Here is a 22,081-nt window from a genome sequence, read left to right as displayed (position 1 = left end):
AAGAGGATTTTTTGTTTGGATTGGACAAGAGATGTAAACCAAAGGAAATCATCTGCTTGTTTTATTTTCTGACTTGGATCAGGATGTTTTAACTTTTCATGATAAGCAAGCAACTATTAATTTGTTGTCCAGTGAAACAGAGTCTGAAGCTACCATAACAGTACTACCAATTCATTGAGGAGAGGAAGATTCAGCGTACAGAAGTTGGTTTTTTATGCAATACAGGGGATGATCGTGAGGATATATTTATTATAAAGGAAGCTCGGATCATAACACAGAGACAAAGGAAAATTCGGATCTGTCTCTGAGAATTTCGCATCACAGTTACAGTGAGAAGTTTGATGATTTTGTATGGGTAACAGAAGTTTATAAATTTGGATCCTCTGCAATTTCGGTAAGTGATTACAGTGAACAGAACTCGGGCATCCCTGAAGACTTCGGTGATCATTACAGTCATGAATCTTGATTCTTTACCAAAGGTCTTTCTAAAGAACATTTTAAAAGTTTAGAGTGTGCACAGGAATGAAAGAAGCAAGATGATCGTTGAAGTTTTGAGGAGTTAGATCAAAGGAAGTCTACGATACACGTATATGCAAGCTACGGTAGCTACCGGTACCCAAGCCTCGGACAGTCGCATACGCAGCATACACAGCATACCTCACACGCATACGCAGCATAGGTAGCTTCTTATTATTAATGCATACGCAGCATACCTCACACTTAATCGCCAAACTGTGACCTGAGTTTCACTGACAGGGACCCAGCTTCCGGCTTTGAATGCGGCTTCGTCGTTCACTGACAGGGACTGTGCTTCCGGCTTCGAATGCGGCTTCGTCGTTCACTGACAGGGACTGTAATGCGGCTTCGTCGTTCGAATGGGCTTCGACAGGCTTCGTCGTTCGGCAGAGAATGTGCTTCGAAGGCTGCGGGAATGCTATAAACTCAAAAGCGGCAATGTAATCAGCGTTAAAACAGTTAAACAATTTACGGGAATGTTATAACCGAAAACGCGGCAAACCGGAACCCGCGAAAACCCTATTCAATTTGGCGGGACTCGTTAAACTCGTTAAAATCGGCGGAAATCGCATAAATCGCGAGTCAAACTCGCGTTGACCACGAGTTAAACTCGGTCAACGCGAGTTGACTCGCCCAGATTTGAAACGGGACTTTTCGCTGCCGATCCGACTTTCACTCGCGATTAATCGCCGGAATCGGCGATTCCTGTTTCATTGATATTAAGTTCTGATAATGGAGGTGTTGACCACTACCGGTCAACTACCCATGCAGTACAGCCCCTCTTTTCTTGGCAGAAAGGGGTAGCACCTGAACGACGTGTCCGTGCCAGCCTACAGTCATCAACAGATTCATCATTTTAATTGTAAACCCAGTCTGCATGTATAAATTTGTAAATAATCTTAGCAGATATGAGTCGTTTATGTAAAACTGCCTAGGTGGACCTAACTTTCAAATGATAATCTACGTCTCGGAAGGTTTTTCGTCTCACCGATCTACGATCGGCAGAGTTTTCCTTCAGCCTGACCCCAAAGCCGGGATGCATTTTGTTATTAGAACTTTAGGAGAATCCTAGTGTGTTAATCTGCTAGATTATAGTCATGTCGCAGAACTGGGTGATTTATGAGGGTCTATGTTAAGTGGGTTTGTCCCCTTAAGATGTAAATTGTAAAAGTCATGATGTAATGTGTCTTGAGGGTTTGAAAATGTTTTAAATCCCCTTATGAGTCCTAAGTCCTAGGTCCTAGGTGATGTTTCCGAAGGCTTAGTTCGATGATCCATTTGAGAAAATAAATAAAAATAATAAAAGAATAAAATAAATAAAAATTAAAAAATTTAAAATAATAAAAAATAAAAAATAATAAAAAAATTATAAAATAAAGCAAAAACCCTAAATAATAAAATAATAATATTTTAAGTGAATGCATGCAAAATATAATAAGTTAACAATTTCGACGGATGAGATTAAAAGATGTCTTGATCCTCATCGACGGTCGAGATCATTTCGACATGGATCACTCGAACTAGCCGTTGGGATCATTTCCTTTAAATAGGGTGCTAGGGGTCATTTCAAATCAATTGGATCTATGAGTCTGGTACTGAAGAAGCTCTCTTGTAATCTGTTTTCTGGTTAATAAAAGAAGACTTTGGGGTCCAAATCTTGCTGGTGTTACTCTCTGGAAGTGCTGTGAGCTAATTTAGTTTCTGCATATTTTATGTTTCAGCCATTAATAATAGCTTATTGTAGAGTATTGTGAGCACAGGTATCTTGTTCACTTGCTAGGGTTTGAGTGTTGTTAGGGTTTCTGAAGTAATGGCAGGTATCTCCATTACTTTTTGAGATCTAGCAGCATTTTTGCCCTCTTTACTGATGGTTGTTCTGAGCTGTGCAGAAAACCCTTGCTGAAGAAGATTGGTGGGCGTTTGGGGAAGTTCTCGGCTGAACCAGCCAACTCCCGCAAGCATTTTTTGCTGAGCCTAGTTGGATTTGATCCTGGGTCTATCATTCAGTTTATTTTTCTAATTTGCATGAGAGATTTTCTGAAGTTCTTCACAGTGAAAACCTGAAATTTTTATTCTTTAAAATATTTCTGTTCTTATTGCTGAATCTGGCTGTTAAGGGGCCAAAATTTGTAAATTAGATGGCTGTTCTAGAGCTGTAATTTTTTTTTTTGTAATTTTAATTTAGTTTCGAAGGGCTTTACTCCAAAATTTTGCATATATCTGCCGGCTTTGTTGTATATCTTGCAGGTTACAAAGGATCCTGACGTTTTTGGTTTTCATCTTTTGCTGGGGAGGTGACTGTATATGAGAGAGCGTTTTAAGGAAAGGCATATTTTTTTTGAAATGCTGTAAGCATCAGTATGATCGAAGCCTATAGATCAAAACCCCACCCCTGTTCGCTGCCATCACCTGCGTATTATCGCAGCTCTCACCGCCGTCCAGATCTGTCTGCAACATTCCCCTCCGCCGTCGAACAGAGTCCCGCCGCCAAGCTCCCATATTTTTCGTATCATCGCTAGTCATTATTGCTCTCGACTTACTGGTGTTCTCGATCTGGAACAACTTGACGGATATTCAAAAAGGAATATGGCAATAAGCGGATTAACTCTAGGAAAAGACGAATATCACGTTAGTTAATCAACCAATCAAGCAATCGATCGCTCAGGTTATTGAAGCTATAAGGCCAGTCAATCCTCATTCACGCTGACGGTAATCTGGTAAGGTCGCAGGAGGTTTCACGTCTTGAACCCATCATCGCAGGCCATCACGTCTTGAACCCATCATCGCAGGCGAAGCAGGTAAATCGAATCGGTGTGTTGTGGTCATTCTGCGTGGTTACGTAGGGTTCAAATATAGTTTCGTTTTTTTTTAAATTCGACTTCATTTAGTTTTGTTTTATAAATTTGTTTTTTGTTTCTTTTAAAATATATATATGAAAATTAAAAGAAATTCGATGCGTTTTGATTCTTTTTTATTTATTTCATGTTAATAGCGTAGGTTATCTTTGATTTTATAATTTTAGATTTTAATTTAAATAAAAAATAGAATTAAGCTTTAGTTTTTTCAAATTTTGATTTTAAGTATAGTTTTTTCTTTTGTAAATAATTCAATTTTAAACTTTAGTTTAATTCATTTTTATTTAGTTTTATTTTAAATAAATTTTAGCTTAGTTCATTTTCATTTGGATTTGTTTTAATAGATTTTAGCCTTTTTTTTGTTTAGGATTAAAATTTTAATTTTTTAAGCTTTAGGGTTAGATTTCTTCTTTTAATATTTTCAAAAAAAAAAAAAATTTGAAAAAAGTATAAAAAAATTTTGTGGAAAATTTTCTTGTTTGCCAGATCCAGTTGTTTTCAGAAAAATATCATTTTGAGATTCAAAACACTGATGTGGGATAAATGTATCTATACATGAATGATCATCTTAAAGATTAGCTGGTATCTGGTTAATGATTCATGATTTTGCGTGGTTGTTTGAAAGCATTCATCTCTTTTAATTACTGAATATCGTTATTGAGCTCTAGTCATTATAAGAGTTCTGTGTGTTTATCGAATATCCTGCATCTGTTCTAGTCATCTGATGATGAATGATTGCTACACATCGTTTACATTTCTGAAATATTTACTAAGTGATCATTTAAAATTTAATCTCTTAAGGCACTGGTCTTTTAAATTTCTAAATCCATCTAGTGCTTATCATTTCGTATATCGTGTCTCCCACCCAACTGTTTGGCAGTTGGTCTACATTATCTCATAGGGTCTACCTCCCTTAGCCGTGGGAGACAGGCTTAAACAGAGAGATCGGGGATCAGAGTGACAGCCCCCGGTCTGAGCGTTGTCGTGTCAATCTGCGCGACAACAGGAGGAAAATACACATCCAAGGAAATTATAGCCTTCTATAAGGAGATTGGAATTAAGAGGGAGCTAATAGTCCCATATAATCCTGAGCAAAATGGAGTTGCAGAACGAAAGAATCGGTCCATTGAATAAAGTGTAAAAGCTAATGCTACATGATCAAGATTTGCTGAAATTTCTGTGGGGTCAAGCTACGAAGACAACTGTGTGCATACAAAATCGAAGTCCCCACAGGTTACTAGATAACATGATTCTTGAAGAAGCATTCACTGGGAAGAAACCAATCGTGGATCATCTTTGAAGCTTTGCTTGTCTTGTCTATATTCATATACCAAAGGACAAGAGAAAGAAGTTGGATCCATCATGCATGAAGGGAATATTTATTGGCAACAATAATTCTTCTAAGGCTTATAGGATCTACATAAATGAAGGACACTGAATAGAAGTCAGTCCAGACGTGATATTTGACGAAAGAATTGCATTCAAGAAATCAAAGGATCTCCCTATGGACTTTGATGATGAAGAACTTCCAGTACTTGAAGAGGAAGTTACTAGGAAGGAAGAAGAATCAAATCATGAAGACAAAGGTCCCTGTGAACCTATACAGCTTGTGGTAATCCCCAAGACTAGAAAGAGACCTAATTGGTTGAGATCTGCTCTATTAGATGTAGAGGGTCATGGAGCAGCTAAAGGCACATTTTGAGAAAGCAAGAATCCCTAAAGATACTCAAGGTATGCAACATATATGACAAAGTTAATAGAAGCAGAGCCATCCACTTTTGAAGAAGTTGTCAATCATCAAGAATGGAAAGATGCTATGAACAAAGAATACCAATCAATAATGAAGAATGGGGTATGGGAGATCGTACCTAGGCCTGAAGACAAGTCTGTGGTAACTTCCAAGTGGCTTTACAAGATTAAACATGCGACAGATGGAAGTATTGACAAATATAAGGCAATATTTGTGGCTAGGGGCTTCTCTCAACAAGAAGGCATTGATTATGAAGAGACATTTGCTCCAACAACAAGGTATACAACTATACACTCACTGGTCTCTTTGGCAGCATTGATGGGATGGAATATACATCAAATGGATGTCAAGACTGCATTCTTGAATGGCACAATTGATGAGGAAGTCTATATAGAGCAACCCTTGGGATTTGAAGTCAAAGATAGAGAAGCATATGTTTGCAGATTGAAGAAGGCATTATATGGCCTTAAGTAAGCACCAAGGGCATGGTATGCAAGGATGGATGCATACCTACAAATATTGGGCTTCACAAAGAGTTCTACTAATCTGAATCTCTACACCAAGGTTGTGAAGGATGAACTCGTAATCGTTCTTCTATATGTGGATGATCTTCTCTTAATAGGTTTAGAAGGTTGAATCCAAGAATGCAAGAAGCAACTAGCAACAAAATTCGATATGAAAGATCTTGGGTTGATGCACTACTATTTGGGATTGGAAGTCTGGCAGGGACCTGATGAGATCTATCTAGGTCAAGGGAAGTATGTGATCAAGATGTTGAAGAGGTTTGACATGATGGATTGCAAACCAATGACAACCCTGATGATCATAAACTTGAGAAGACTAAGGAGTTCCAAATAAGGCCTAGTGGATCCAACCAGGGATAGACAATTGATTGGCTCATTGATGTACTTGGTGAATACTCGACCAGACATATGTTTTGCAGTAAATTTTCTTAGTTAGTTCCAAGTTGAGGCAAAGCATGATCACTATATAGCAGCCAAGTACATACTGAGATATCTGTAAGGTACAATCCACTACTGCCTAAAATATGAAAGGAGGAATGTTGTCCACTTGATTGGATATACAAATTCCGCCTACGGAGGCAGTGAGTAGGATGGAAGGAGCACCACAGGAGGATACTTTAGTTGGGGATTCTCCATGGTCCCATGGATGAGCAGAAAGTAAGATTCGGTTGCTTTGAGTAGTGTTGGGGCCGAATATATTGCAGCCTGTGGAGTAAGCAGAGCAACTGCTTGGTTGAGGAAGCTGCTATCTGACTTGTTTGAAGGACCAATGGACCCTACAATTATACATTGTGATAACATTGGTTGTATAAGATTGTTTGAAGACCCAGTGTTTCATGGAAAGACAAAGCATATAAACAACAAGTATCACTACATTGAGAAGGTACATGATGCTGTGTTGCAGCTATAATATATCTCCATCGATGAGCAGGTCGCTGACATATTGACAAAATCTCTTTCTAATAAGAAGCTTGTGTACTTAGGAGACAAGCTTGGTCTAGTTGATAAATCCTCCCTAGTTGAGAGGGAGAGATAGACACATCATTCTTGTCTTCACTTGTGAAGACATAATGGAGTATTGGGTAAACATCTGGCATTCAATACACTTTGAGGATGAGGTAAGGCATCCAAGATAAGAGTAGTTGAGGACGAATATTCTTTGAGGACTAGCTATCCAAGATAAGAATAGTCCAAGGACATACTCTGCGAACACCCGGGTGGGGTATGTGCCTTGAGAGACAATGATGATGGTTTTTATAAATCATTGGTCTTACCAATATTGTGCTCTGATCTTGTGGAGAGATATAGTTGTTAGTCAATACCTTGCTATGTGACAATGCTGGTTGTTATGATGCTAAACAAATGGGTTACCAATTCGACTCTTCTTATGAGATCTCTTCAGATTGATAATGTCCATGTACCGTTTATGAATACCTCCCTAGTTAAGAGGGAGTGTTGAAAAATGCGTAACTAGGTTCGGTCTTCATAAATATGAAATGTACTTTTGATTCTTGTAAATTGTAAAATGAAAGAAAAATCATTATTGTTATTTTTGGAGCATGGGTTTCATGCTCAAGGTCTTTTATTTTAAAGGTCAAGCACCCATTGAGTGCTTCTAGGGTTTGTCCTAGTTCAAGAAGTCAAAAGAGTCATTTTCATATGTTGAAGACCCCTTTAGGCACATTGTAACTTGTAGAAAGAATTATTTTTGTATTTTAAAGTGTCAAGAAACCGCCCAAGACCAAGTCAGCCTACCAGCAAAGAAGTCGACCTAATTTGAGGACTTTGTCCACCTTGGAAGCCTATATAAAGGGGGGAACTCGACCTCCTAGAGACACAATTTATTCTCTCATCAAGTGAGCGAAGAAGAAGAAAGAAGCTAGCGAAGGAAGAAGGAGGACGAAGTTCAAGTGTTTTATTTTTCTCCCTCTCCCCTCAAAAGTGCGAAGGAAGGAAGCTAGGGTTTTTGTTGTTGGGTTAGGGTTTTGCTGTTGCAGGATTGAACTTGGAAGAAGTGTAGAAAGAAGATCTAAGGAGAGCTCATTAGGTCATCCTCAAGTCCTAAAAGAGAAATAAAGTCAAGTGAAGGTCTGAAGAAGTCTTGCAAGGCTGAAATAAGCTCACACATGTGGAAACAGCTGTTGCTTGGAGAGACGAAAATTTCAGACATGTAGTAAAGGCTGAAATTCTGTTGCTGGGGATCGAAGTTGTGTTGCTGGAAGAGATTTGACTGGGTTTGACTTGAACAAAGGAAGCACATCATTAGGAGAGGTCAAACTTGGTCTTGGAAGGGTATTGGTCTTGGTCTAGAGGTCTTGGAATTCATCAATTGAAAAATCTATAAGAAGAGGAGATTTGCGGGTTTTCCTCGTAAGTTGAGAGGCTTTGGCCATGGCTTCTAGCCTATATCCTGTGTACTTATATAATATTATTCTTCTTCTTCTTGGTAGCTGTTTGATGATAAACAAACATAATAATAAGAGAAGAAGTTAATAAGTAAGATAAAGTAAAAATATATCACAAGCAATTTTCATAGAAAGATAATTATAAATCATCTTAACCACTGCCCTATAGATTTCTCAACAATTTAATCATAGTACTTTGTTCATGCAGGAGGATAGACAACTACCAAATTGATTGATCATTGAAAGAGGGATGAAGTCTAATTGCTTGGTGCTTCTAGTTGAAATTAGGATTGACATCCTCCTAAGCCTTCCAAATGTTATGTGCAACAAATGGTCTCTTATTCTTGACCATGTGTAATATCTCGTTTCCGGGATATCCCTCAAACCCAAGCAAACTCCAACCAACACGTCCAATGATATAGTGACTGAGAAACTCAAAGTGATAAAAATAACAGTGTTACAACATATAATAATGTGAACATGAAATACAAGCAGATACTCAAGAAATGCAAAGAGAAATGCTAAGCCATTTTATTATACTGAGTAATGGAATGAATACAGGAGGTGATCAGAAAGATGGCACCTCGACTTGCACAAGGCAAGTGAAGAAATACACTCAGAATAGCAAAGGAATGGCCTCTCTCTGAACTGCGTCCAAGCTGCTAGAGAACTGCCGTGCTGCTGCTACTACTGGACATCAAATGAGGATTTGGCGCTGTTTCCCTCTTCAGAAAATGCAGAAACTCTGGAATCAGACTCTACTCAAGAAACCAAGAAAAACCCAGAAAGCTTTTTTGAAATAGCCAACCCTCGAAAATCACCCCCTTGGGGCTCTACGCTGTCCCCTAAGGCTCTGCGTTGCCACTGAATAGAATCCACCAAAACTCAGCGCGAAACTCTGCCAAAATCCTCCAATATGCAAGAGTCGATCCCTTGCTCGATCTCCCAGCGCTAATCCTCCACAACCCCCCCAATCCAGAACTCCCACCAAAAGAATTGCGTCCCTCTCTCCCAAGACTGCGCAGTCCTCAAATGCTCAGCTCCTCCACAATGCCAAAGATCAATCCTATTGCAAAAGACTGCCGGAACTACCTTGCCCGAGTAGGCACTCGAAGTCCCCCGGGGCTAAGGGTGAGATCTCCGAACAGAGACACTCAATGCACTAAACAGTGCTGTAGACAGGCTAAACAGCCAGCGTGCTCCAAGTCGAAGTGACTAGCTCAAATGCACATAATCGAATGACAAAATGAGGAGGCTCCCCTCTCCTTTATAGCGTTGGCCTCTCTCAATCCCAAGGCCCACCTCCTCCAACACAATCCCTCTCTTGCCACGTGTTCCTTTCCATCTGCGCAGTCCCTCCAAGTGTCTGCGTGGGCCCCATCTCTGCATGGTCCTTTGGCCCCCTTGGCTCCCCTTTAAGTCACAACGTTGTGCTACTAGGGAGTGACTTTATTCTAAAGGTGAGTTATGTCCCCCTTTTCTTCACCTTTTTATTTATAAATAACTATAGAAGGCAAAATTGAGCAAAATCAAATATTCCAATTAGCCATGGCTAATTAGGAATATTACACCATGTTTATTGTAATTATTAGAGTTTAAAGGTGTATATTTGGCCATGTTTTCCATGTAATGACCCATCAAATTACAAAGAACATAAGAATATTAGCAAGCATACGAGGCATGCATATGATAACTACATATGCATGAACCACATGTATTGCACTAGTATACATATGGGCTAATATGGAAAATTTCTAAGTTTAGGTTGACGAATAGATTATCAAAATAAATTCTTAACTCACCAGAATATAATAAATATATCAAGTAGGGTCTTGATATGTGTACCACTCTTATATACCTATATCCTTTATATATATATATATATATATATATATATATATATATATATATATATAGACACTGAAATATAAATTAAATTTATTTAAATGATAATTTAATTTAATTAAAATAAATAAAATAATTCATTTATATGTTAAAATAAAGCAATTGTTTAAAAATAAAACAAATTAATTAAAATAGAAATGTAATAAAATAAAATATTACTAATTCCTAAATCTATAAAGGAACCATTCAACGCTTCATTTAAAGGGAGAATATAACCGCCTCTAGCCAAAAATTAAGGAAGGGTCTAGAAGGTATGAGGGTGGCAGCGAAAGGAAGCATGAGTCAATGGAAGGGAGAAGGAAGCCGACAACAAGGTGGTTGGAAGGCAGTGGATTTAAACATATAAGGGAACGAAGGAGGGCTGAAGAAGGACACCATTTTTTGTGATTGTGGGAAATTCTTTTGGGTTTGAGAGAGACAAAGCAGGAAGTTCTAACAAACTTACAAACATTGAGCTTGATTGTTAAGTTATGGTATGTTCTATGCTTATAACAGTTTACTTCTTTTTCTTATTATATTCCACCGATTAGCAATCACATGTACATAAAGTAAAGTGCAGATAGAACATTAAACGATCGACAGAAAACAAGCCAAGACAAGAGACACAAGATGTGGCGGCTAGCCAGGGACAAACCCCACAATGTGTGGGGAAACCCTTTGATCAAATCTTCTTTTATCTTCAATAATTCAGCAGAGAGAAATAGTACAATAAATCTGATTCATATCAGCAGTAGCAAACCCTAGATCAGTAGCATCAGCATTAGCGGCTTCATTATGAAACTAGGGCAGACCATATCTCACAAACCGACTGTCGGATTGACTTCATTCCACCACCAAAATTTTCGGCTTCCAGAGGAGGTTCAGATGAACCTACAACGCAATTCAGATGAGGAGATCTTCTAGGCCACGCAAGTCAATCTTTGCTTCTGCAGTTGCAGCTTCAGTTTCAGCAGTTTCCGGCTTCAAACTAGGGCAGTCGATATCTTGCAAACCGTTCGTCGGATTGACTTCATTCCACCACCAAAAGTTGCGGCTTTCAGAGGAGGTTCAGATGAACCTACAGTGCAGTTCCAAAGAGGAGATCTTCTAGGCCACTCAAGTCAATTTTTACTTCTGCAGTTGCAGCTTCAAATTCAACAACTTCCGGCTTCACATGTGTGAGAGAGAGAGACCCATTTCACCGCAGTAGAGAAGAGACTCATATCTGCACAGTAGAGAGAGAGAGATGTGATGAGATGAGTGAGTCTAAATGAGGAAAAGTCCTCTTATATTTATACACAACGTTGGTGGGTGAATAGATGCGACTGTTGGGCTTCTGAGCCTACATGAGTTGTAGGTCGGCTTGATAATAATTCCATAATCAAAATAAATTCATATCTCCATGAATACTTATCGGAATTGGATGATCTTTATATCAATCCTACACCGCTCGACGAGAGGAATCTAATAAAAATATTATTAGCCATGAATAAGATGACCCACATGAAGTTTTGCCCTGGTTGCCAATTTTAACACTCCCTCTCAACCATGGAGAACTTCATCTGCAATCTGTCTATCGGTCATTACTATTCATCCATCAAATGCACTACCTTTTACAACTTGACCCTTGCCCTGGTCTGCTCTATTTTCCCTGTTCTGCTTTGTCTTGTTCTGCCCCTCACTGATCTGTACTGTTTTGTTCTGTTCTGCTATGCTCTTGCATTGTTCTGTTCTACTCTGCTTTTGTCCGAATTATGAAGAGGAAGAAATGATCGAGGATGTATCATACTGACTCAAAGTCAGTCTCAGAGTATGTACCAATGGTCCCAGACCAGTCTCGACCAACCCAAAGTCAGCGTCATAGTGAGTACAACTCCAATGGTCCTAGACCAATATCGTCCTCCACTGACTCAAAGTCAGTCTCAAAGTATGTACCACTGATCCCAGACCAGTCTCAACCGACCCGAAGTCAGCGTCATAGTATGGTACAACTCCTACCACTGGTCCCAGACCAGTATCATTCATCCCAGATCAATGGAGGTCATCCTAGCGTAGGGAGTACGATAGTTACAACGATGCGTCCATCGGTACTACTATGGTCCCTAACTTCATTTCCCTGCTCATTGATCAGATGAGAGGTACTTCCCATGAGTCCCAGACTGCATGGGTAGGATGCTTCGACAGAAGAACTAATCAATCCTGTCCTCATAGGAGAACACATCATTCCTGCTACAATTGCCATGGAGAACACATCAATCCAGGCCTCACAGGAGAACACATCAATCCTGCTACAATTGCCATGGAGAACACATCAATCCAGGCCTCACAGGAGAACACATCGATCCTGCTACAATGTCGCCACGGGGTGTACATGTATACCACCAGGGGATAGTGAATAATCCTGTGGTCATATGCTGCTCCAAGAAGCACCCCGCACCCCCCTGGAGCTCTCAAAGCTCAATGCATCATACATGACCCTCATTGGAGGGTCTTTGAACAACTCCAAGTTGTTCACGGAAAGTCAGAAATTTTACTTTCCCAAGGAGTTTTGTCAAAATGTCGGCGACTTGTTCATCTATACTGATATGATGGAGCCTTATAGCTCCCCGTTGCACCATATCTCGAATATAATGGTATCTGATATCAATATGCTTGGAGCGATCATGGAATACGGGATTCTCTAACAAACGAATCCCACTTTGGTTGTCACAAAGGATCACAGTGGTATCCAATGTGAATCCAAACAACTCACTGAAGAGCTTTCGCAACCAAACTGCCTCACAAGAAGCCATGCTAGCAACAATATACTCTGCTTCGGCGGTGCTCAAAGCCACCGACTTTTGTTTCCTGCTCATCCAGGATATCGAAGCAGATCCCAAGGAGAAACAACACCCTGAAGTGCTCTTACGGTCCTCCACATTGCCTGCCCAGTTGGCATCTGTGTATCCAAATAGTCTCACATCTCTGGCAATGTATCTTAACCCATAAGTGATAGTGCCACGAAGATATCTCAGCAGATTCTTGGCACCAATCCAGTGTATGTGGTGGGGTTCAACCATATGCTGGCTCAATTTGTTGACTGCAAAGCATATATCTGGACGGGAGTTCACTAAGAACATTAATGCTTCGACGAGTTGCCGATACTCGGTAGCATTTCGTAAAACAGGTCCAGCAGCACTACCGCTTAACTTCTTGAAGTCAAGCTCCATCGGAGTAGTTACAGGCTTGCAGTCCACCATTCCGAATCTTTCCAATATCTTCACCACATATTTTCCCTGAGATAGGAAAATTTCTCCTGGCTTTTGCCACACTTCAAGTCCTAGGAAGTAGTGCATCAGTCCTAGGTCTTTCATTTCAAATTCAGAGGCCAGCTCCCTCTTACATTTGTGAATGAGAGGGTCTGCACCTGTTAGAAAGAGGTCATCCACATACAACACCAGTATGAGAGGCTTGTCATCTTCAACCTTAAAGTAAAGGTTAGGATCGGCTTCACTCCTAGTGAATCCCAGCTTCATCAAGTAGCTATCGATCTTCTCATACCATGCTCGGGGTGCTTGCTTCAGCCCATAGAGAGCTTTCTTCAACCTGCATACATGAGATTTTCGATCATAAATCTCAAATCCTTCGGGTTGCTCCACGTAGACCTCTTCTTTGATCGAGCCATGCAAGAACGCAGTCTTGACATCCATCTGATGTAGGTTCCATCCTTGTGAAGCGGCAAGGGCTATGATCGAGCGGATGGTCGTATCTCTGGCAACAGGTGCAAATATCTCATCATAGTCTATACCATCCTTTTGGGAGAAACCTCGAGCAACAAAACGAGCCTTATACTTTTCCGTGGTTCCTTCTGCTGCATGCTTTATCTTGTAAAGCCATTTGGAAGTAACAATAGTCTTGTCCTGGGGTCTGGGAACTACTTCCCAAACATCATTCTTTATGATAGACTCATATTCTTCGGTCATAGCATCCTTCCATACTTGATGCTTGACGGCATCTGAGAATGACGAAGGCTCATTTTGTATGATTGTGCTCATGATGGTCAGGTATCCTTGATACCTATTAGGTTTCTTACTTTCACGAAAGGTTCCTCGGGGTGCAACATGTCATTCAGCATCATCAAGTAACCCCTTAAGCCATGAAGGCCTCTTCTTAGAAGAGGAAGGCTCATATGGAGGAGGATCAATCGGATCCATGGGTTCTTCTACATCAGGCATTGATTCATCATCCTTTTCTTTCGGTTCCCTGGTGTCGGCTTCCTGAGAGCTCCTCAAAGTCGGAAGATTGATCACCTTGCTGAGAGCCATATCTTCATCAAAGGTGACATCATGACTAATTATGACTTCCCTTTGACCGGCTACATAGATTCTATAGCCTTTAGTATTTTCACCATAGCCCACGAAAATTCCCTTCTTTCCAGATGCTCCCAATTTATTTCTTTTCTCTTTCGGCACATGAAAGTATATAGGGCTTCCAAAAATTTTAAAATGAGAAACATCAGGTTTCTTACCGGTGAATTTTTCTTCAGGAGTCTTGGAACCCAATGCTTGATGAGGGCATCGATTTTGTACATATACGACAGTGTTTGCAGCTTCAGCCCATAGAAACTTAGGAAGACTTTGATCATGTAGCATGGCTCGGACAACTTCCATAATTGTGCGGTTCTTCCTTTCTGCCACACTATTTTGTTCAGGAGTATATGGTGTAGTAGTCTCCCTCTTGATGCCAGCCTCTTTATAAAAGTCATGGAACTCATTAGATTCATATTCAGTCCCATTGTCAGTTCTTAAGATCTTGATCTTCTTTTCGGTTTGATTCTCGATTAGGGCTTTGAAGTGTCGGAACCAAGGGAACACTTCATCCTTCTTTTTCAAGAAGTATATCCAGGTCTTTCGAGAATGGTCATCTGTAAAAGTGAGATAATATGAGTATCCTCCCAAGGAGTTCACAGGCATCATACCTGATATGTCTGAGTGAACTAGTTGTAATATATCGGAGGTCTTTCTTTGACTTGAAGGGAATGGTCCCCTTTTGAGCTTTCCTTCGGGACATCCTGGACATACACCTTCTTTCTCTACTTGGAATTTAGGCATCCCTATTACCATCTGTCTTACATCGGGTAGAGCTTTGTAATGAAGGTGGGCAAACCTTCGATTCCAAAGTTCGGACTGAAGCGTTGTGTCACAAGACATGACACCTAGCGGACTTCCACCGACTTGATATAAAGAATCAACTCGAAACCCAAGAGTGAAAGCATCTTTAACATTATTTTTCCATATGCGTACCTTACCATCGCTGAAGGTTACCTTATAGCCTTTGTCTTCCATTGCCAAGATGGATACCAGGTTCTTTTTGAGATCAGGTACATATAATACATCTTGTAAGTGAATCGTATTACCTTGATTCAGTTTAAGAGAAACATTGCCTACACCTTTCACTGGGTATTTCATGTCATCTCCAAGGACAATTTCCAGGTTAGTTTCTTTCTCTACTAGATTATAGAGTACTTCTTTGTAACCAGTGAAGTGTCTTGAGGCACCACTATCAATGAGCCAAATTCCCATTGAGTCCGAAGGATCGGAGGTAGATAGAGTAGCTGGTAGATAATATTTAGCCTGCTTATCATCAACAGTGTTAGATTCATACCTGGAATTTCTAGCCTTCTTGAATGGTTGCCTTCTTCCTTGATTTCCCGCATTCCTTTTTCCTTTGTTGTTGAATTTTCCATTCCTTCGATTACCATGAGAGGGATTTTGATCATCGTCACGGTGAGAGTCCTTTCTATCAGGGCATTCCCTTGCATAGTGACCTGCTTTATTGCAAATGAAACATCGTCCTTTTCTTCCACCCTTAAATCCAACCTTTCTTTTCGATTTAGACCCAGAATTATTTCTTTTCTTAGCTTGAGAAGAAAAAGCAGCAGGAGGACCTTTAGGCAAGGGCATTTCTTGCTCTTCTACCCTTGTTTGTTCTTGAATGCATCTAGCCATTAATTCCTCGAAACTAGGAATTACATTATTGTTCAGAAGAGTAGTCCTGAACACATACTATTCAGATGGTAATCCTCCGAGAGTTGTGAGTGCCATTTCTCTGTCAGTAATGGTTTCCCCAATAGATAGGAGATCGTTCTTGATCTCGGTGATTCTTAAGAAGTATGCTTGCATACTTTCATCTTTACCCTTCTTGATTTCCCTCAACTTATTTCTAAGAAACAAAACTTGATTTGCATCATTAACTTTAAATAAACTCACCAGTCTGTTGTAGATTTCCTTGGAGGTGTCTAGATCAGAGATGTAGGCCACCAAGCGCTTGTCGATAGAGTCCCGGATGATCTTCTTTGTTTTGACTTCTCCATTTTTCCATTTGTTCCAGGCAGCAGCAGATGCATTTGATGAAGGCTCAACAATATTGCCTCTTACATGGTCCAGCACTCGTTGATCTTCAAGGGTTAGATCGATAGACATCTTCCATCCGTGATAGTCAGCTTTCTCACGGAGCTTGTCTTCGGTAGGAAAGAGTGTTGAGGACCCCATAGTTCTTTTAGGATAGCCTTGCCAATCTTCTCTTCAATGATTGCTCTTGCTCTTGCTTGGGCTTTGTCTTCACCTCAGCTCCGATACCATGTTAAGTTATGGTATGTTCTATGCTTATAACAGTTTGCTTCTTTTTCTTATTATATTCCACCGATTAGCAATCACATGTACATAAAGTAAAGTGCAGATAGAACATTAAACGATCGACAGAAAACAAGCCAAGACAAGAGACACAAGATGTGGCGGCTAGCCAGGGACAAACCCCACAATGTGTGGGGAAACCCTTTGATCAAATCTTCTTTTATCTTCAATAATTCAGCAGAGAGAAATAGTACAATAAATCTGATTCATATCAGCAGTAGCAAACCCTAGATCAGTAGCATCAGCATTAGCGGCTTCATTATCAAACTAGGGCAGACCATATCTCACAAACCGACCGTCGGATTGACTTCATTCCACCAACAAAAGTTTCGGCTTCCAGAGGAGGTTCAGATGAACCTACAGCGCAGTTCAGATGAGGAGATCTTCTAGGCCACACAAGTCAATCTTTGCTTCTGCAGTTGCAGCTTCAGTTTTAGCAGTTTCCGGCTTCAAACTAGGGCAGTCGATATCTTGCAAACCGTTCGTCGGATTGACTTCATTCCACCACCAAAAGTTGCGGCTTTCAGAGGAGGTTCAGATGAACCTACAACGCAGTTCCAAAGAGGAGATCGTCTAGGCCACGCAAGTCAATCTTTGCTTCTGCAGTTGCAGCTTCAAATTCAACAGCTTCCGGCTTCACATGCGTGAGAGAGAGAGACCCATTTCAGCGCAGTAGAGAAGAGACTCATATCTGCGCAGTAGAGAGAGAGAGAGATGTGATGAGATGAGTGAGTCTAAATGAGGAAAAGTCCTCTTATATTTATACACAACGTTGGTGGGTGAATAGATGCGATTGTTGGGCTTCTGAGCCTACATGAGTTGTAGGTCGGCTTGATAATAATTCCATAATCAAAATAAATTCATATCTCCATGAATACTTATTGGAATTGGATGATCTTTATATCAATCCTACACCTCTCGACGAGAGGAATCTAATAAAAATATTATTAGCCATGAATCAGATGACGCACATGAAATTTTGTCCTGGTTGCCAATTTTAACATTGATTGTTCTTGGGGTTTTGGGCATGGGGGCCAAAAGACTTGTCTTCTGGATCTGGGATTGTATAAATAGACCCCAGATAGGCTGGGAGGAAAAAGGGTGGTTTGGTAATTGCAGCAGCGGGAACAACAACACTCCAAAACGCTTTCAACTGATTCCAGGTATTCTTCTGCAATTTAAAATTTAAAATTTTGATTCCTGTCTAGTTAAAATGAACAATTAAAGCTTTACATTTTCTGGTTAAAATTTGTACAGCCAGGGTTCTACATTCCATAAGGTTCCCATTGAATGATGCAATGATGGAAGAGGACCTCTTAGGCCTCCATTGTGAAAATTCCAAACTGGAATCCTATTGCGGCAACTGGATATTATTCTCCTAATTGTTAATTTAATTTAACAAATTATTTGCTGTTTGCTATGACAAATACTGAATAAATCACATTGCAATCTACACAAATAAAACCGTGGAAGAATAAACGCGGGAAGAAGTGCTAGCACACACACATACAAATAACAAAGTTATTTTTGGACAAAAGTCCCCAGAAAAACCCAACTTGGGAAAATCAGTGTAGCAAATGAGGGTTTTATTATAATGCAGCAGTGAAAAATCTGAGTACATTTTGGATCCCTGAAACTGACAATCCACAAGAAGAAAAACTGGGCAAAATGCTAAAGGGAATTTCCCTTCTCCCATAGGCAATATCTAGCACGACTTGCCTTAAGCAAATTGGTCGTCGAAACCCCAATGTGAGCCCTTCTGTGCTGCCTCTGCACTGTCTCCCACACGTGTGGCTTGAAATTGCCTCTGATGAAGTCATTCTGCCTCCAGCTGCTGAGGAAGTTGTCTCTCCGACCTTTTGGGCCCTCTGCCTGACCTATGAACTGAGAACGGTTTTTCTCACCAACGAATTGATCTGCCTTGCTGAAGCTACTGTACAGATCCTCTTGCTGCCTCTTTGGGATAACTCGGCCCTCTTGCTGCTGCCTCTTCAGATCTGGAAATCTTTCCTCTGGACTTACTGCCCCTGCTCCTCTCACACTACTTTGATCTCTAGCTCTCTCTGTCAACTGACTGTTGCTACTCTGCAAATCGATTTGCCAAGAAATCAAATTGGTCAAGTGTGTTTTCCGTCACCACATTGACCTCTTCTTATAATCCTCTGTTGGAGCACCAACGACCAAGATTAAAACTTAATCAATGGCTAGGATCATCTCTGGATCGATCCGTGTAAGTTTCTAGATGGTTCTTGCCTTGACTTAATTAATACTGATTAATTAACCGTATTCCCTAAGTTTAGACTAAGGAAATAATTAAAAACTGGTTAATAATCTAATTAAGTAATTTCTAGGCGGAATTTCTAGAAACGATTTCTAGGTTTTTGGGATCTCATGTATTGTAGCCTCTCCACAAAATTTCGTGGCTAAAACACATCGGATGCTACAAAAACTAACATCCATCCCTTCAAAGGCTTAGATGATCCACTTGGCCCATAAAGTTTCGGAAGAATTTGTGATTGATGTCAAAGCTTGAATGGGCCAACACTTGTTTGTTGATATGCATCCACAAGTTAGTTAATTTGGGTGCAAGACCATCCTAGGTTGGTAGCGTTTGTCATACCATTTCGTTTGATTTGTGGCACAATTTGTGGGTCCTCTTGATTGGAGAGATATGGATTTTTGAAGTTTGATGCCATAATGATGGGTTTAGCACCAACATCTTGCCCCACAAAGTCATGACTTTAATGTTTTATTGCTGTTCTAGAAGGAAGTCAGAATTGTGAGTTGAATCGACCTAGTTCCATATGTCCAAGTCAGCCTTGATCTAATATATTATGGAAGACAAAAAAAGATTTTTTAATGGTTCTAATCCACCTTGTTCAGGTTGGCTTTCCTTTGTTAGGTCGATCCCAAAATTGATGTGGTTTTTCAAATTTTTTTTTTTTTATTTGGCTAAATTGGCCCCATTATAGGACCCCGTCCAAACATGTATAAATATGGTAGTTGTTGGCTTTTTGAGCAATCAATTTGGTCCATTTGTGGAAAGATATCTGAGAACATATCTGAGTTCGTCTGAGGTTGGAGCTGCATTGAAGATGTAAGGAAGCCAAAAATCTAAAGAAGAATTTGTGTGTTTAATGTTCTGAACAGGGCTATTTTATAGCTGTGTGGAGACAGGTTTAAAGGTCATTTCAGAGACCTGTTTTGGTTATGTTTTGAGGACTAATTTGGCACACCCTTTGACAAAGACTGAGGCTTTGGCAGATGTGCGACCCTCTGAGGAAGATCTGCAGCTCTCTATATCAGCGAAATTCAGCCTCACTGAGGCACCATCCGAGGCACATCTTGGCTTGCCCTGAGGCCAAGTTTTCAGCCCTATTTAGGGCAGTCCTGGAGCAAGTTTTTGAGTCAACCCTTAGACACTATTTAAGCCTTTTTGAGGCCTCGTCTTACACAGGTCCGAATCACCTCTGTGGCAACAGATTCTATGATTTCTGAGGCATTCTATCTCTGTTTTAAATAGCTAATCTGTGGGTATATTAAAAGCAGATCTGAAGTCTATGGCAGAGTTGAATCTGACGCATATATCCTAATTTTGGAGCAGAACCTGGGCCCTGTTCAAAGTTGTTCATCAGACCTTTTTGTGGAAAATCAAATCACTGACTAGGGTAAATCTGAATCATCATCTTTGGAGTTGACCTGACAGAGGAAAGCTGACCTGAACAAGGTGCATTAGACACCTTAAAAATTATTTTTTTGTCTTCCATAATATCTTCGTTCAAGGCTGACTTGGACATATGGAACTAGGACAATTCAACTCACAATTTTGACCTTCTTCTATGTCAGCAATAGAACATTAAGGTCATGATTTTGTGGGGCAAGATGCTGGTGCTAAACGCATTCTCGTGACATCAAACTTCAAAAATCAATATCTCTCCAAGCAAGAGGATGCACAATATGTGCCACCTATCAAAGGAAATGGCATGACAAGGGCTACCAATCTAGGGTGGTCTTGCACCCAAATTCACTAACGTTTTCATGCATATCATCAAACAAGTGCCGGTCCATTCACCCTTTGACATCAATGACAAATTCTTCCAAGAGTCCCCCCCTTTGTCATTGATTTCAACACTGATGCTCCCCTTGTCATCATGCTTCCCCTGTCTCCATGCTTCACTTCCTTTATCTCCATACTGCACTTCCTTTTCTCTCCCCCCTTTGACATTAATGGCAAAGGGTCTTGCTTTTGCAGGGATGCTCCTCCTGACAATATTTCTTCTTTAACATGGTTTCTTCTCCAAACCTTAGCGGGTTTGCTTTCTTGCCTAATCTGGTTAGGAGTCCACTTCATGTCACATCTGCAGTCTCATGCAATATGTCCAAAGTTATGGCATTTAAAGCATTCTATGTTGTACTTGAATGATGGAGCAAATGTTGTGTACCTTTTGCTGGAGAATCCATTAGGATTTCTGACTTGTCTACTTATAAACATGCTTCTAGGATTTTGTTGATATCCTTTGTAGTTAACCCTGCTACGAGCTTTACAATTTATAGACTTATGCCCAAAATTTGTACATGAATAGCAACAACCAATAAATATAATTTGGTACCTTGGTGAGTTGGATTGCCATGATGGTCTTTTGAAATTGTTCTGCCTTGGAGGACATCTAATCTTTTGTTGCTTTTAGAGAAATGATGTTCCATGATCCAACCTAGCCATATTTTCGAATATTTAGAAATTCCTTTTAGGCTATTTAGTATTTATGTTTGGGGTAGGTACAGGGGGGTCATGGAGTGAATTTGCTAGGACACATTACTTATTGAACACCTAGGTTTTTTTCACTTTACCCTCGTGTAAAAGTTTTTCCTGATGTATTATATGTGAAAATGTCATCTGTCACAAGAAATAGAAATTATTTTCCTAATTGTTAATTTATTTAACAATTTATTTGCATTTTGCAACGACAAATACCAAATAATTCACACTGTGATTTTCACAAATAAATATCGCGGAAGAAAAATAGTGCTGGAAACTGAGAAATATGCTAGCACACACATCAAAATTAACACAATTATTTTTGGACAAATATACTCGGAAAAACCCAACTTGGGAAAACCGGTGCAACAGTTGAGGGTTTACTACTTTATTATTATGCAGCAGTAAGAAAAATTTGAGTACAATAAATTGAATGTCGAAATCTGGCTATCTTGTAGAGAAAATATTGGCAAAAATATCTAGAGGGAATTTACTCTCACTCCGACAATTCCGACACTTGACTTTCTCTGAAAAGCAAGCTGTCCAACTGGGCCTGTGCAGGCTTTGCATCAACCTGATGCTGCCAGCTGCAATTGCTGCCCGAACTGACTGCTAGTCTAGCCGTCCTGCCTATTGTTGACTAGGTAAACGTTTCTCCGACACTCTGGAACCTGAACTGAAAACGTCTTCCTTTCTAGTAAATCGAACTGCCTTCTTAAG

General features: G+C 40.1%; 1 protein-coding gene across 2 annotated transcripts in view; it reads left to right on the top strand.

The window, feature by feature from the left end:
• Positions 1–22,081, top strand: part of LOC149205638 (DNA-(apurinic or apyrimidinic site) endonuclease-like) — a 447,710-nt gene that overhangs the window by 244,628 nt on the left and 181,001 nt on the right. The gene's annotated exons all lie outside the window — the stretch shown is intronic.

The sequence above is a fragment of the Pinus tabuliformis genome, chromosome 1_2 (genome assembly GCF_031772625.1).
Source record: "Pinus tabuliformis cultivar Carrire ecotype Pingquan chromosome 1_2, CPIR1, whole genome shotgun sequence".
Lineage (NCBI taxonomy): Eukaryota > Viridiplantae > Streptophyta > Pinopsida > Pinales > Pinaceae > Pinus > Pinus tabuliformis.
The sequence above is the reverse complement of the archived record's forward strand: the minus strand, read 5'-3'. Positions and strand labels throughout refer to the sequence as shown.